Here is a 15,100-nt window from a genome sequence, read left to right as displayed (position 1 = left end):
TTACAAAGCCAGAGCCCCGCCCTCTTCCCCCTCAAGCTCGCCTCCCTGCTTCATGTCAGCAGCAGCAGCCGCCCAGTGGGAGGCGGGGCTTCACTTGTCAATCTTTTGCATTGAGGATGAGGGGCGTGGCTTCTTGGGAAAAGGGGTGTGGTTAAGGGAAGGGAGCATCGGTGTTGATGACAGCAGCAGCAGCAGCAATAGCGCGGGAAACAAAGAGGGGCTTCGCTGTTATGTTGTAGGCTACGTGTGCATAGTTGTTTGTAGGGGTGGGTGGGCGTGTCTATTGGGAGGGGGCGTGGCTTTGTACCCATCAAACATTACGCACCATGTGAGAGAGAAAAAGAGAGAGAGAGAGTGAGAGAGAGGGAAAGAGGGAAGGAGGTGTTGTCTTGCTCGTTTTTTAACAGGGTTTTTTGAGGGGAGAGAGAAAGAAAAACAAAATAGAGAGACAAACAAACAAACAAAAAAGCAAACAAACAAACAAATTAATAGCATCCCTGCTACGTCACAGGTTAGACGGCTCTGGCGCGCGAGGACTCGATCGCTTGCTTGCACGAAGGACATCAACATCCTCAGCAACATCAGCAGCTGCACGATTAGCATCACTGCTGATCAATACGGCGTATCGATAATATTGTATTTAAAATATATTTTTTAATTTTTGCATTTTTTGTTGATTTTTTTTGAGGTTCCAAGCTATTGCAACCCTTCACTATCCACCCTGAGGACCGTAGCAGCCCTGCAGAGTGAGTAATATTACGCTACGATTTACGCTATGTTTACTATAATAGATGTTATTACGTAATATTGATTATCGCTCGTATATCCGAAGCTATTTTGATCATATATTAGTCCTATATTGCTCTATCACTGTTTTGCAATGGCGATTTGCTATAGAGCTGCTGTTTGCTCCATATTCACCATCGTCTTATTGGAACTCTCCGTTCCACCTTAAAAGGCGCAGCAGTTGCATTAGGGCGCCCGGCGCCCTAATGCAACTGCTGCGCCTTTTAAGGTGGAACGGAGAGTTCGAGTACGATGCCAAACCCAACGTGTTTTTTTTTCGCTTTGCATTAAAGCACAAACGATCCGATGCGTGCAAAAACACGCGCGTGCACGCCTCTGTGAGCGTGCACGAGCCTTTTTTAAAACCAGGTCGAGCATGTGAGCTGGAGCTGGATGTCAATGGGGTGGGATGCTCCAATATGGCCGTGTGGTTGGACTGTGTTGGTTGGTTGGGTTCACTGACAGCTCAAATGGGATAGATGTAGCCCTTTTGATGTTGTGTGCATGTGTTGCATTGGTAGCAATGTACAGTGTATTTATTTGATTGCATGCATTTTATTGTATGCATGCTACAATTAGACTTTGGCACGTGCCATAACATTAAACACACCAAAACAGCTCTACTATAGAGTATAGACTTCACAAGACCAGACCTCCATAAGTGAAGGTTCTGAGTTCTGAAGTAATGTTATTGGGCATGCTCAGACTTAAGCAGGTTCTACTTAGAAGTTGTGAGGTGGGCGGAGCCTACATGAGCATCCATGTCAATCAAGCTTTAAACCATGGGTACCAGGTAGTAGGTACTTGACCATTGGACCATGGAACTGGGAACACCTTACAAGAGTTGCCTGATGTTCTGGAGATTTTCTGGAGCCAGTTGTTGTCTAGAACGTTGCAGTTTCTGCTTCAACACATCAACTTCTAGAACTGACTGTTCAGTCGCTGCCTAATATTTACAGTATACAGTAGTAGATAATGCATCTTCTCATGAATATTCAATATTGACCATAAGAGCTGTTAAAAAACATTTTAGAAGCAGCTTCTTTTACTATATGTGCCCCTCCCTCTCTAGGTTGCCAGATATTACATTGGAGAGTCAGTAGCCAGGCATGAACCCATACATTTTTATATTTACACCCACGGTTCATGGTTAAGAAACTTCCTTAAACATAACACACTTACATGTGCAAATGCATTTTCAAAGTACATAGGTTTGAAAGGAAAATTGTGATTCTGGCAACCACCTTTTAATCCGAAGGGGTGTGGCACTGTTCCTTTAGTTTTAGGGGTTTTGTGGAGAGTCCATGTTTATGTAGGCGGGGTTTGCAGCTGAAACTAAATAACTAAATATTATATGCACATAGGTTGCCAGATATTAAACCTGAGAATTATAATATCACAATATGTAGATGTATGCCTGCCCTTTTAAATAATTGAATATGTTGTTAGGATGCCAGATAGCCCGCTTCTTTTATTTTTGTAAAGATAAAACAAAGAAACTATAAACTGTTTGTGCCTATGTACTGTATGTATTTGTTATTAGGATGCCAGATATTAATTAAACCCACTCCTTTTTTAAAGTTTTAGAGTTTTGAGTCATTAGTGAGTTGTTAGTATGCCTGATTTTTTTTTGTGAAGATAAAACAAACAAACAAAAAAAAAAATACTGTATGTGCTGGGGATGCCAGATATTACATCTAAGAATCAATATCTATTTTTTTACTCCTGAAATTTTAATTTGTAAATGTTAGTGTTTAAAAAACAACCTCAAATATAAAACATTTGACAAATTCATCATTTACACACATGATTGCCTTTTCCAGCTACCTCAATTTGGAGGGAAAATCATGACTTGGCTCCCTTGGCCACTCCCTTTCTTTTGATTTGGGGTGCTGTGAATATTGCTTTTTTTTTTTTTAACTTTGGAGCCCTCCAAAACACTCTATGTTCCTGGGTTGCCAGAAATTAAACCTCACACTTAGTATTCAATCAAAAGGCTGTTTGTTTTAATTTTTTTCTGATATCAATTATAAAATAAAGTATAACATGTTATTATCTTATCTTAGAAAAAATGGCAAATAAACCACACACTGCAAGTGTATTATTTACAACGAGACTTCACTTTTTCACTTTATTCACTTCATGAATCTGGCAACCCCCCGCATACTGTAAAAATAGCTGTTTATGATTGCTGTTGTGATTTTACATTTTATAATGTTACTGTTTCTTCTTACTGATCTTTACAGTTTAGCTGTTGCTGCAGTTTTTTCAGACTGTTATAATGGCGTTGCCAGTTGTAGTTTGGGGGGTTGTGGTCATTAATTTTTCAGGGTCAGAGGTTGTGGCATCCCGTCTTTTTAAATGACGGAGGTGATATTTACATCCAGTCTTTGATTTGAGGGGGTGTGGCCATCCCTTCTTTTTAGTTTGGAGGGGGTGTGGCTACTTTTTTCAGTTTCGAAGATGATGTCACTCGCCCTTCCTTAGTTTTGGAAGGGATGTGGCCACCCCTTTTTTAATGATGGAGGTGATATTTACATCCAGTCTTTAATTTGGAGGGGTGTGGCTACTTTTTTCAGTTTTGAAGGTGATGTTACTCACTTTCTTCAGCTTTGGGAGGGGTGTGGCCACCCTTTATTTCATAATAAAGTTAATATTTCTATTCCATCTTTGGTTTGAGGAGGGTGTGAGCATCCCTTCTTTAATTTGGAGGGGGTGTGGCCACTCACTTCAGTTTTGAAGGTGATTTTACTCGCTCTTCTGTAGTTTTGAGTGGGATGAGGCCATCCATTCTTTGGATTTTGAGAGGTGTGGCTACTCGTTTTTTAGTATTGGGGGGGTGTGACTATCAGTTCTTCAGATTTGGGTTATTTCAGGCTAATCACTGGACTTGAACCTGAAATCCTGAAAAACTGGGGGTGTTCTAAAACTTTTGACTGGTCATTTTGGCCAGTGTGGTCACCATCCGTCAGTGAATCACGATTAATGGACATGGTAAACACACCCACACACTGTAAACGGTCGCCCCGCACACCCGCTGCTATACACTGTGATTTGAATTAGCTTGGTTTTGATTCTATTTCTTCATTAATCTCCTGTAAGAAAGTGATCTGAGCAGATCTGGCAGCAGATCAGTGAACCCGGGCTCGAGTCCACGGCTCAGGCACGCTGTCAGCGCCAACAGCTGTGTCAGTCGACTTCACGCTCGAGTGGGCTTCTCAGACACCGGGTCAGTGGGCTCTGTAAAGCAGGTCACCGCCGGGTATTGATCAGGGGGGACTGGCACATGATAGATTTGGCACCGTTATATTATAATGAGGGCAGGGGCAGGTTTAGACAGAGTGGCATGAGAACAACAATGAACTCCACTTAGTATTTGATCATATCGTAATACATTTTAAAAACACAGGATCAATGTTTAACTATTAGTTTATTAGGTAGCAATGTTATACTATGTTGTTAGATCCCAGTGTTCTGATTGGATAAAAACGCCTTGCTTACAGAGGGAGAGCGAGGTAGCGAGCGGTAGTGAGAGGTAGAGTGGGGTACAGCTAGATAGACTGAAGTAAAGTAACATGGAGGAAAGGAAGTGAAAAGTAGAGTGAGGAAGAGTGGGGTAGAAATAAGTAGACGGAGGTAGAGCAAGGAAGTGAGAGTTAGTAAGGTAGAGTGAGTCAGGGTAAAATAGAGTGATTTATAGTGGGGTAGAGTGAGGAAGTGAGATATACAGTTAAGTAGAGCAAGGATGTGAGAGTTACAGTGAGGCAGAGTGTGGTAGATTGAGTCAGAGTGAGGTAGAGCGTGATAGAGTGTGGTAGAGTGAGTTAGAGTGAGGTAGAGCGTGATAGAGTGTGGTAGAGTAAGGTTGAGTGTGGTAGAGTAAGGTAGATTGAGTTAGAGTGAGGTAGAGTGTGATAGAGTGTGGTAGATTGAGTTAGAGTGAGGTACAGCGTGATAGAGTGTGGTAGAGTGAGGTTGAGTGTGGTAGAGTAAGGTAGATTGAGTTAGAGTGAGGTAGAGTGTGATAGAGTGTGGTAGAGTGAGTTAGAGTGAGGTAGAGCGTGATAGAGTGTGGTAGAGTGAGGTTGAGTGTGGTAGAGTAAGGTAGATTGAGTTAGAGTGAGGTAGAGTGTGATAGAGTGTGGTAGATTGAGTTAGAGTGAGGTACAGCGTGATAGAGTGTGGTAGAGTGAGGTTGAGTGTGGTAGAGTAAGGTAGATTGAGTTAGAGTGAGGTAGAGTGTGATAGAGTGTGGTAGAGTAAGCTAGAGTGAGGCAAATTTAGTCAGAGTGAAATAGAGTGGGAAAGTAAGAGGTAGAGTGAGGTAGAGCATGATAGAGTGTGGTAAAGTGAGGTTGATTGTGGTAGAGTAAGGTAGAGTGAGTTAGAGTGAGGTAGAGTGTGATAGAGTGTGATAGATTGAGTTAGAGTGAGGTAGAGCATGAAAGAGTGTGGTAGATTGAGTTAGAGTGAGGTGGAGTGTGATAGAGTGTGGTAGATTGAGTTAGAGTGAGGTCGAGCGTGATAGAGTGTGGTAGAGTGAGGTTGAGTGTGGTAGAGTAAGCTAGAGTGAGGCAAATTTAGTCAGAGTGAAATAGAGTGGGAAAGTAAGAGGTAGAGTGAGGTAGAGCTAGGTAGAGAGGTAAGGTAGAGTGAGGTACGATGAGTAGTGAGAGGTAGAGTGGTGTAGACCCAAGCAAAGAGAGGTAGAATGAGGTAGAGCAAGAAAGTGAGCGGTAGTAAGGCAGAGTAAGAAGAGAGTGAGGTAGGGAGAGGAAGAGTGGGGTAGACATAAGCAGAGTGAGGTAAAAAAAAGAAGCAAGAGTTATTGAGGTAGAGAGAGTCAGGGTAAAATAGAGCGATTTATATTGGGGTAGAGTGCGTTAGATCGAGGTAGAGTGAGGAAGTGAGATTTACAGTGAAGTAGAGCAAGGATGTGAGAGTTACAGTGAGGCAGAGCGTGGTAGATTGAGTCAGAGTGAGGTAGAGCGTGAAGTAGAACAGGGAAATTGAGTCAGAGGGAGATTGAGTGAGGAAGTGGGTAGAGTGAGGTAAATTGAGTCATGTTGCAGTGTTTTGATTCTTGACACAAGAAGTAGATACACAGCGCTGTCTCTGTGTCTCTGTGAGTGACAGGCAGCTGCTGCCTGAGAAGCACACGGAGGAGGGGGATGGTGAGTGGTGGACAGGAGTAAACACGAGGTAACCGCATGGCCTCCATCCACATGGTTGTGCCCGTGCTTGTAAACGCGAGCTTGTGTGGAAAGCTGTGCACCTCAGTCCAGCACAGTTTTGCAGCACAAATATTTCCAGTTACATCTGAATTCACACTTTTAATCCCAGAAAAACAAACGCTCTTATTTAGCTTTTAAAAAGCCATTTACTGTAAATGCCTGATTAAAGGGCTGATCACTGTTGTTTTGCTGTTTTCCTCCGGTTGGTGATGTCATGGGCCCTGCATTGTTTAATATTACAATTAATACTGTCGAAAAAGAACATTTGCAATGTATTTTTTTTCCAGTATCGTGCAGCTCTAGTGGGGTAGAGTAGGGTAGACCTAAAAAGAGTGAGGTGCAATGAGCTGGAGGGAAGTAGAGTGGGGAGGAGTGAGGTAAAGAAAGGAAGAGAGAAGAACAGCAAAGTAGAAGGAAGGTAGAATGAGGTAGAGCAAGGAAATGAGAACTAGAGTGAGGTAGAGTGAGATAGAGCCTGATAGAGTGAGGTAGAGTAAGGTAGTAAGGTGAGGTAGAGGTCCACAGTAGTAGATCCTCTCACGAAACTACTTCTTATCCAGAAAAAAAATAATAGTGCATCCAAACCAAAAAGTGATGAAACACTTTGAGACTAATTACGGCCTTTATTTATATAAAATACTTCTAATACCAGGAATTATTGATTTATTGTTATAGCGCCACCAAGTGGAGTAATGAAGCAGTAAGTTTTCACTTTATTAAGTCAAATTCTATATATATCGCAAACAAAAACAATATGATACATCGTAATATTGATATTTTGACCTGAGCTGATTGTGCACTGTGGATGGGGGATTGGGGTTTGCTGTGGTGATCTGTGGTTCTGGGTGCAGCCTGAGGCCTGAACATAACCCTGATTTAGAAAGCTGTTCAGTCCACTTCACCACGCTGGAGGAGTCACGCTCTGCAGGGCCAGCTCTCCAACACAGCGGCTCTTATCTGTCTGAGCCGGGTCTGCTGAGGATCACCGCATTCTTCAGCCTGACGTTCCGCCTCTCTCAGCGTAGAGAACACAGCAGAACCTTCACAGATCACAGGAATGCTCAGATAACTTGTTGATTGTGGATTTTATAACGGAGTCATTATCAGAATACTGTGCCTTTTGGCGTCTCATTAATTTTTTTTTTTTACAATAGTCATCAGACTACACAGAAATTATGTTTCCAGATTAATTTCTTTATTTTATATAAAATTAAATAAAGATCTTAATTGGTTTAAACTTCTGCAAGATTTTTTAGCACTGGGTTTGGCTGCTTCACTGTGGACCTCTACCTCAATCTACCTCAATCTACTGCACTCTATATCACTATACCTCCCTTCCTCATTCTACCACACTGTATGTCACTCTATCCACATCACTTTATTTCACTTTACCTCCCTTTTCCACACTCTACCTCACTGTGCTTCTCTTTATTACACTTTACCTCACTGTACCTCACTCTACCTGTCTCTGCATTACTGTACCACACTTCACCTCACTCTGCCTTTCTCTACCACACTGTACTTCATTGTACCCAACTATACATTACTCTACCTCACTCTTGCTCAGTCTACATCACTCTACCTCACTCTTGCTCAGTCTACATCACTCTACTGCTCTCTACCTTACTCTGACTCAATCTACCTCACTCTACCTCACTCTACTGCTCTCTACCTTACTCTGACTCAATCTACCTCACTCTGCCTCACTCTACTGCTCTCTACCTTACTCTACCTCATTCTACGTCACTCTACTGCTCTCTACCTTTCTCTGACTCAATCTACCTCACTCTACTGCTCTCTACCTTACTCTGACTCAATCTACCTCACTCTACTGCTCTCTACCTTACTCTGACTCAATCTACCTCACTCTGCCTCACTCTACTGCTATCTACCTTACTCTAAATCAATCTACCTCACTCTACTGCTCTCTACCTTTCTCTGACTCAATCTACCTCACTCTACTGCTCTCTACCTTACTCTGACTCAATCTACCTCACTCTACTGCTCTCTACCTTACTCTGACTCAATCTACCTCACTCTACTGCTCTCTACCTTACTCTGACTCAATCTACCTCACTCTACTGCTCTCAAGCTTACTCTAAATCAATCTACCTCACTCTACTGCTCTCTACCTTACTCTGACTCAATTTACCTCACTCTACTGCTCTCTACCTTACTCTGACTCAATCTACCTCACTCTACTGCTCTCAAGCTTACTCTAAATCAATCTACCTCACTCTACTGCTCTCTACCTTACTCTGACTCAATCTACCTCACTCTGCCTCACTCTACTGCTCTCTACCTTACTCTGACTCAATCTACCTCACTCTACTGCTCTCTACCTTACTCTGACTCAATTTACCTCACTCTACTGCTCTCTACCTTACTCTGACTCAATCTACCTCACTCTGCCTCACTCTACTGCTCTCTACCTTACTCTAAATCAATCTACCTCACTCTACTGCTCTCTACCTTACTCTGACTCAATCTACCTCACTCTACTGCTCTCTACCTTTCTCTGACTCAATCTACCTCACTCTACTGCTCTCAAGCTTACTCTAAATCAATCTACCTCACTCTACTGCTCTCTACCGTTCTCTGACTCAATCTACCTCACTCTACTGCTCTCTACCTTTCTCTGACTCAATCTACCTCACTCTACTGCTCTGTACCTTACTTTTATTTAATCTACTTCGCTCCACACACAGGCTGATGCGTTTATCATAAAAAACTTATACCGCATTAACGCTAAAAATTTTATTTATTGTTCAGCCCAAGTGTGTGTGTGTGTGTGTGTGTGTGTGTACAGCGACTCTGACTCCTGGTTGAAGCCTCTATTAAGTCAATAATAGCTGTGAAAGCTGCTGCATACTTTATCCCTCACTACTGTCTCTTCCTGTTTCTATCAACTTCCTGCTGCTGATAATCACAATGACACACACACACACACACACACACACACTATACTATTAACTTGTCACTCTTAAATGAGGACCATGAAGCACTTTGACTTGATTGGGTGACTCTAGACACGCCCCCTACCTTCCACATCCATCATAGTAATGAAATCATAACATGACGTCATCTATATGAACGTATACATGTCTGTACACGTCTATGGTAGCAGGATTGTGTATTGGCAGTAATGTTATGCATATCACAATACAGGACTTATGATTCATTATATCACATTATACTGTGATACTGCAAGCAAGTATATATGTTGTGGAAAACTCTCATAGTATAAACATACTATTATTAAACCTTTTATACATTTATTTTTAATTTGATCTAAATTTCTTACCAATTTGGAAGGACAATTACCCAACCCACGCACTACGACACCTAGAAAAGTGTTTTCATGTTTTTCTTTTTTCTTTTTTTTTTTTGTATTTTTCCCATTTTCTGCCAATTTAGCAAGTAGCGTCACAGCGCACTCGGAGGAAAGCGCAGTGACTTGGTTCTGATACATCAGCTCACAGATGCCTCGAGCTGACTGCATCACCCTTTGGAGTGATGAGGGGAAAGAGCGCCATCTACTGTACCCACACAGAGAGAGCAAGGCCAATTGTGCTCTCTCTCGGGGCTCTGGCAGCTGATGGCAAGCTGCATGACCGGGATTGAACATAGTGATTGAACATCCTGAACATAGTGGCAGCACTTTAGACTGCTAGACCACTCGGTGACCTTGTGCTTTTACATTTTTACTCTGCAGATGAACTGCATTATGGTTCATGATCACTATGATCTGGACCAAGACCACCTCTTTTGTTCCTTTGGTCCTTTTGGTAGAATAATGGATTTGTGGTTTAAACCACTGTGATGGATCATACAGACTGATTGAACATGCTGTAAAACACAGTTCTGGTTCTGGTGCTGCTCAGAACCGGAGCGAGGCTGGAAACCATCCAGAAGGTTCCAGAGAGAGGCTGACAGCTCTGAGGTGTTACTCGCTGCAGTGACTCGCATAACTCTGCGTATCTCTGCTCTGAGAGTGTCCGTATCTGAGTGTGCGCTGTGTGGCTGGACAGCGGGCCGGGTTCCTCCCTTCCTGCCAGAGGGGCCCGGGGTCCGGAGGCTTCCCAGCTGACGGATTCTTCTCTGTGCTGTTCTGCTGAGTTCTGCTGAGTTCTATCCCCCCCCCCCCCACAGACCTCCTCCCAAATTCCTCCTGAGATAAAACCTGAGACAGACCCACTGCACTGTTCTGATTCTGTCATGCTGTAAAATTCAGAACCAGACCCGAAGCTGGAGACTCTGAATAAATTTTTTTTACTGGTTTTTTTTTCTGTGGACAGTCTTTTAACATTCGATTGGTACTTTAAGAAAAACACTACCTTTAATAAAAAAAAAAAAATATATGATTAAAGCTGTTTACATTTTTTTTTTTCGACGTTCATTTGATATAATCATAATATAGTTTATGTGTTATGTATTCACATTGGCATTGAATCACAAACAAAAAAAAAGTTGGGACAGTAATGAATATAAGAATATAAGTGGGCGGAGCTTCTGGAGAACGTAATAAGACTTGTGTTGTGTACAGTAGTAAAGTTGTGAGTAGTATTAGTGAATATAGTATCTCTGTATTGTAGAGCTTGTTGGGGTACCTCTTTAAAATAAGACTACCTTCATAAAGGGTTTATAAATGGTTTACAATGAGTTTATTAATGGTTACTAATTAGGTTGTAAATGCCTTAAAAATCATTAATAATCAGTTATAACACATATGTAGAAAGGGCAACAATATAGATGGCTGTGGGTTCATTATTTGGCAAACAACAGGTCATTGTTGCCTTTTCTACGTATGTGTTATAACTGATTATTAATGATTTTTAAGGCATTTACCACCCTAATTAGGATCTATTAATAAACTAATTGTTAACCATTTATAAACCCTTTATAAAGGTAGTCTTATTTTAAAGTGGTACCCTTGTTGGTACCACTTTTTTAATGTCCATTGCATTAGAAGCCTGTTTTATTTTTTATTTTAGATTTGATATTGACCTTTTTATTTCATAAAGCACTTGATAAAAATTGTTCTTTTTTTCTTTTTTTTTATAATTGTTCTAAATAATATAAAATGAGTTGAAATTAGCTTTTACTTGCCTCTTGGCTCTAGTGATGCCATGCACTAATGTCAGAGTTTTTTTTTTTTTTGAGTTTTTTTGTTACAGTGGGTGGGGCTAAGATGATGTTTCGATGGGTTGTAAACTTTTTAATCGGCTGGTTCATGGTTTATACTATTGGTCAGCAGGCTTTGAATAGTGTTTTGTGCAACAAAGCACAAACATTTCTCAAAAAAAGAACATGCATGATGACTAATTGAAGAATCCCTACAAGTTCCTGTAGAGGCAGGCTGTGATTGGCTCCTCGTTGGCTCCAGCTGTTGTTGTTCTCTGGTATTTGCGGCTCTGTTATCGGCTCCTGAGTGTTGAAAAGGTCGCCGGAGGTCTGAGCGTGGCGTCCAGCAGCGTCCATCAGAAACTGAGATGATCCAACCGCTCACAAAACTGCTCCCAGATCTGCCGGATCTGCCGGAGCTGGAGTTTTCCTGGACTTCCTGCAGATTTTCCGTTCTTCATATTGAAATGCAGTTGAGGAGATAAAATCGGCACCTTTTACAGCTGAAGAGCCTGAACCTCATCCCTCCACGCTCCCAGACCTCTGTCTGAGAGATCATCCTAATCCCAGAGTTGTGTTTGTTTGGAATAATCCCGGATTAGCGGAACGAAAGCTGCTGAGAGCGGAGGTCAGATTACAGGTCTCCCACAGTGATGGATCAGATAGCAGGAGAACTGTGGGTGATGATCATGATCATCTCCCTCCTGATGTGTGTGGATTTGATTAGATAATTGGGCTGATTGTAGGCCTTCACTGATAACTCTGATGGATGTGATGGATTTCCCGATATTGATGTGAAAATTAATAAAAGCTTCTGGAAGGTTTGTCAGAACTTGATTTGGCTGCACTCATTTTTACCAGGATAAAGAATATGAAGTAGCGTGGTGTGAGCGATCACTGTGGACCTCTACCTCACTCTACCCTACTTTACTTTACTCATTCTGCCTCACTTTATCTCACGCTACCTCAATTTACCTCATTCTCCCTTAGTCTACCTTGCTCACTTTACCTCTCTACATCACTGTTCCTTGCTATAACTCACTCTGCCTTACTCTACCTCACCTTACCTCTGCCTCACACTACCTTATCCTCCCCTCCCTGCCCTACTATTTGTCTCTGTCCCATTTAATTTGGCTGTTTTTCACTTTGACTTAATTCTCAATCCTGTTTTCCCTCAGTCTGCCTCACTCAACCTCACTTTACCTTGTTGTGCCTCACGTCAGCTCACTCAACCCTCATTCTACCTCACTTCACTCTGCCTCACTTTACTCTGCCTCACTTTAACTCACATTGCTTCACACTGCTTTTCCTAACTTATTATAGCTTTAACTATCTACCTATCACCCTTGGCCTCACACCTTGCCTTACTTGCCTTACTCCTCTCAGTCTGCCTCACTTTACCTTACATTATGCTTACTTCACCTCTCTCTGCCTCCCTCAACCTCACTCTACCTCACTCCTCTCTGCCTCACTTCATCTTGCACTGCCTCACTTAACGTCACTCTACCTCACTTCAATCTGTCTCACTTCACCTTGCACTGCCTCACTTAACCTCACTCTACCTAGCTCTACTCTGCCTTACTTCACCTCACACTGCCTCACTCAACCTCACTCTACCTCACTTCACCTCGCATTGCCTCACACTTTTTCCTACCTTCTTACTACCTCTGACTATCTCCCTATCACCCTTTGCCTCACGCTAATTTTCAAAACTTCACTCTACCTCGCTCTGCCTCTCTACCTCACTCTACCTCGTTTTATCTCAAAGTAATCTAACTCCTATCTTGCAATCTCCAGTTTTGCACTGCCTCACACTACCTCTTCTTTACCTTCCTCATTTTACCTGGCTGTACCTCACTCTGACTCAATCTACCTCTCTTCCCCTCAGTCTGCCTCACTCAGCCTCGCTGTACCTCATCTAACCTCGCTCTGCCTCACTCTACCTCTCTCTAACACTGTGGTCAGCGATCATCTGACCACATGGTGAATTTGAACAAGGATGTTTTAGCTGATTCTTGTGGTATTCCAGGACTCAAAGTGGTTGCTGTGGTATCCCAAAGATAGTTATTCGGTTTAGGTGGCTGCTATGGTCAGTACCTTTGGAATGATTAAGGGAGTTTAGGGGTGAGGTGGGGTTTGATCTCATTCCACCCAACATCTTTACCCCACTATGTCTGCTCTTGTGGCGTGAATGCAATCAAATCCTCACAGCAATAATGTATCCAGAATCTTCCCTGGACAGTAGAGACAGTTACTCAAACAAAAGCAGGGTAAACTCTTCTAGTACCCTAGATTTCAGGAGAAACAGTGAATGAGCAGGTGTCTCGGTACTTTTGTCCGTATAATGTATAATGGTGGGTCACATTTACACAAGTTCAACAACCTTAGCGTACGCTAGCAGATGTTATTCCTGCTCAGTGTGTGAGTGTGTGATGGGATTCTGAGTGCGGTGGTGTGTGTTAGCGGTTAGCTGACCTCACAGTGTTCTGAGTAGGTGTTGTGTATGAATCACTGGAGTGAGTTTCTGCCTAGCGATGAGTTGTAGCGCTGATGCTAATCTCATATGGACGGTTGAGCGCAGTGAGGCTGGAGTGGGTTTGAGTTCAGAAACAGCTCAGTTGTGTGTGGGCATGTGCAGGAGTCAATGCTAACACTGCTAATACTGAATATGCAGCTCATTAGCAATGAGTTTCAAGTTGAATGGTGCTAATTAGCCGCTGCTAGTTTTCAGTGATTGCTAAACAGTGTTAAATTACAACTGATAATATGATTATAGTATCCAGTATTTCTGTGGTTTCCAGTGTTGATTCTGTGGTATTAGTGCTTCTGTTTCTTCCAATGTTGTTTCTGTGTTTCTGTGGTTCCTATGGTATCCAGTGTGGTTTATGTGGTATCCATTGTTTCTATAGTATCCAGTGTGCTTTCTGTGATATCTGTATTCCTGTGATCTCAGTATGTTTTTGTGGTTTCTGTGGTATCCAGTGTTTCTGTGGTATTAGATAATCAGTGTTTCTGTGGTATCCAGTGTTGATTCTGTGGTATTAGTGTTTTTTGTTTTTTTTCATTGTTGTTTCTGTGGTATTATGGGTTTTTTGTGGTATCTAGTGTTTTCATGGTATACAGTGTGGTTTCTGTGTTCCTGTGGTATACAGTATGGTTCCTATGGTATCCAGTGTGGTTTCTGTTATATCAGTGTTGTTTCTGTAGTATCCAGTGTTGTTTATGTGGTATCAGAGTTTTTATGGCATACAATGTGGTTTCTGTGGTATACAGTGTTGTTTCTGTGGTATACAGTGTTGTTCCTGTGGTATACAGTGTTGTTCCTGTGGTGCCATTATTTTTGTAGTATCACTGGTTTTGTGGTGATCCAGTGTTTGTATCCAGTGTGATTTCTGTGATATACAGTGTGGTTTATGTGGTATACAGTGTTGTTTCTGTGCTTTCCAATGTGGTTTCAGTGGTATTTTTTCTCTGGTGTCCAGTGTTGTTTCTGTGGTATTCAGTGTGGTTTCTGTGATATCCAGTGGGACTTTGGTGGTATCCAATGTGGTTTCTGTGGTAAAAAGTGTGGTTTCTGTGGTATTCAGTGTTGTTTCTCTGGCATTCAGTGTCATTTCTGTGGTATCCAATGTTTTGTCTGTGGTATTCAGTGTTTCTCTGGTACCCACTGTGATTTCTGTGATGTTCTGTGCAGTTTTGTGGTACTTCTTAGGTTTATGTGGTATCCAGGGTTTCTGTGGTACTCTTTAGGTACTAGTGCCCCGTACTCAGTTTAACAGGGGATTGATTGGACCCACTAGCATGATAATAAAGCACTAGTGCCAGACTGAGAACAGCTAATGCTAACTGGTAGCTTGCGTTCTCTGCTAGTTTTGTTATGTATTTGTTGGATCATTATTTCTCTAAGCTGTTTCTTGGACACGGTGGGTCAGCATGACCGGCCCCGTCGTGGGCGA

General features: G+C 42.2%; 1 protein-coding gene across 3 annotated transcripts in view; it reads left to right on the top strand.

The window, feature by feature from the left end:
• The first annotated feature begins 289 nt into the window (after window positions 1-289).
• palm1b (paralemmin 1b) overlaps window positions 290-15,100 on the top strand; it is a 43,447-nt gene continuing 28,636 nt past the window's right edge. For 2 of the 3 annotated variants that reach the window (XR_007425315.1, XM_007245114.4), the window contains exon 1: window positions 290-746. The gene's annotated coding sequence lies outside the window, so the exon portion shown is untranslated. Of the gene's footprint in view, window positions 747-11,509; window positions 11,966-15,100 lie in introns of those variants that run through there. The other variant, XM_049467079.1, reaches the window with a different exon arrangement.

This window comes from Astyanax mexicanus, chromosome 18 (genome assembly GCF_023375975.1).
Source record: "Astyanax mexicanus isolate ESR-SI-001 chromosome 18, AstMex3_surface, whole genome shotgun sequence".
Taxonomy (NCBI): Eukaryota; Metazoa; Chordata; class Actinopteri; order Characiformes; family Acestrorhamphidae; genus Astyanax; species Astyanax mexicanus.
Note: the sequence above shows the minus strand (reverse complement) of the source record. Positions and strands in the feature narration are given on the sequence as shown.